The following is a 2,931-nucleotide window of genomic DNA, read 5'->3' on the forward strand; positions in this document are numbered from 1 at the left end:
AGGGAGAGGGGTGATCTTTGCTACTGCGAAGTCTTCGTGCGACGTGGAAATGATTTCCTGGGCCGGAAAGCGACCGGTGGTACAGATCGCCGCTAGCTTGGCCTTATCCGCTACCCAATTCCCGGTATCGGGAGCAGCGTACGCAGAATAGAGCATGCTCTCATCGCCTGACATGCGTTTGTTGCGGAGCGGCTTTGTTACCAACATACACTGCTTAGGACAAAGCGTTTGTTTTTCGGCGTGATCTGTTTTTCGTACCCTGATCAGGAGGGATTCGGTATGGGTCCGATAGTAGGACGATGTCTGTATTTGACTCCGAGACTGACTGCCACGGCAACTGTTGTTCAACTTCACAGTGGTTCAGATATAGCTGTGTAACCTGCATTATCGTCAATTGGTTCGACCTCCTCGCGTGCCTGGACCTTTGGGCCCGCTCGTCGTGTGACCCTTGTTCGCCATGAAAATCAGATATTTAGGTGCCGAGTTACACTCCCTGGCGATGTGGCCTCCACTTCGCGCTTTCTGGAGAGCTTCAGTAGGTCGGCTTCAGAGGCACGTTTTCCTCCATTTGGGAAATTTGTGTAATTGGAGAGCTTGCTCCTGTTGGGGACTTTACACACCCACGACTAGTGTCCTTGCTCTAAGCACGCCTCTGGCGGCTCGTAGATGCTGAGCGGGTGCACTGACCAGCCAACTCTGGTCTTGCCGACTGCAGTCGCCTTTGTTCACTTTCCCTATAGGGAGCTTGACCGTGACAATCTGCGTGCCTGCCGGACCTTATCGCAGGCGGATCGATGCACTTGGTACATCTACCTCGCACTGCTGCTTAAGTGCGGCTGCACGCAAAAAAATCCGTTCCGATATACGTGAACTCCCAGTCACGGCAACGGGAACTATGCATAGCAACGATAACAACAATAAGAAATGTACACCGTGAACTAGAGTTCACGTTTTCTAGAACGCCCATATTGACAGCTGGAACTAGTTCCAGTTCACGGTGTATATTTGCTTGTTCTCATATTTGCGTTTGTTTGTTCACGTGTATCAGAACGGATTTCTGAGCGTGTGTGAGCTCCTCTGCGTCGATGATCTCGTTCAATTTTTTCGTTGAAATAACGTTGCAGCCCATTGACACTCCCGAACATGCTGTAGTTCGCCCGGTTTAAAGGCAGCCGCAGCATGTAGTTATTGCGAAGAGCACGAGGTTGGACATTGATGTCTATTTGACCTAGGAGAGCGGGACATTCGATGCGTCCCTGCAGAATATCTGATATCAGTAAAGCCCTGGCAGTATTTCTACGGGTCGACAGCGGTTCCAAGTGGATTAGCTGACAGCGGCTTTCATATGATGGTAAACGATATGGATTGTTCCAAGGCAAACGTACCTCAAAAACCGTCGTACTCGATCCTTCCGACCCCAGCCCTGGCAGTATTTCTACGGGTCGACAGCGGTTCCAAGTGGATTAGCTGACAGCGGCTTTCATATGATGGTAAACGATCTGGATTGTTCCAAGGCAAACGTACCTCAAAAACCGTCGACTCGATCCTTCCGACCCCATTATTGTAGAACGGGATCCAAACAACCGAGCAGTTCTCTAGTATGGATCGAGATAGGGCACAGTACAAGGATTTAAGGCAATAGACGTCCGTGAACTCTTTATCAGTTCTGAATATGAATCCCAGTACACTCGAAGCTTTCCCGACGACATAGCTGATATGCTGTTTCAAGGAGAGCTGTTCGTCCAAGACTACGCCAAGGTCTTCGATATGACTAACACGTTCAATTTCGGTACCTGAAAAATTATAATTGAACAGTATAGGCCGTTTTTTGTTCGAGAACGAGATCGCCGAGCACTTAGATGGGTTGACTTCCATTCGATTTAAGGTACACTATTCAGTAAATGCATCCACCTGACGTTGAAGGACGCTCAGTCTTCAAATGAGCGAACACGAAGGTATAGTTTAAGATCATCCGCAAAGGATAATCGCGGTCCTTCGATCACCAAGTTTACATCGTTGAAGTAGATCAAAAAGATCAGCGGTCCTAAGTGGCTGCCTTGTGGGATACCAGATGTTACGGCAAATGAAGAGGACTGACAATCACCTATAACGACGGACAGGCGCCGACCAGTGAGGTAAGATTGAAACCATTGCCGCCAGGGGCCATGGATTCCCAGCCGAACTAGTTTAGCTACAGCAATACGATGGTGCAATTTGTCAAATGCTGCAGTCAGGTCGGTGTAAATAGCGTCTGTTTGAACGCGCTTCGACATGTTCTCGATGATATGGGAGGTGAGGCACAGCAGATTGGTGGCCGAAGAGCGACCCGGCATGAATCCATGTTGGTCGGAGCTAATATACGGTGATTTCAAACAGTTTGACGATGACACAGAGCGAAATAAAGCCGCGATAATTGCAAACCTCTTGTCTGCTCCCCTTTTTGTGGACTGGAAACATGTGTGCAAACTTCCAGAACGTTGGAAATAGGCCAGTGGTTGCGGAGAGTCGGAAAACGTTAAGCAATGATGACAGAAGGTTGTTGATTTGCATCTTAAGAAACGCCGACGGAATACCATCGGGACCCTGATTGTACGACGTTTTGAGTTTTGAGGCAGCCCTGGCAATCATATTCTCGTCAATGTCAACGCTGCGCAACGATTGCCCAAACTGTGGAACTGAGCTAGTGGCACGTATGACGTGATTATCATCCAGCTCCTCGTCGACGAAAACACTAACAAATTTGTCGGCGAAAAGGTTACATATATCTTGCGGAGAGGAAGCAACTTTGTCATTGAGTGCCATAGAAGCTGGCAAACCAGATTCGCGACGCTGTTCATTCATGAATTTCCAAAACTGTTTTGGATGGGATTTGAGCTTTCTCTGAATGCCACGTTGGTAACGTAGGAAGCATCGCTTCGCAACTCGTAATTG

Source organism: Aedes albopictus, chromosome 1 (genome assembly GCF_035046485.1).
Source record: "Aedes albopictus strain Foshan chromosome 1, AalbF5, whole genome shotgun sequence".
Classification (NCBI taxonomy): Eukaryota; Metazoa; Arthropoda; class Insecta; order Diptera; family Culicidae; genus Aedes; species Aedes albopictus.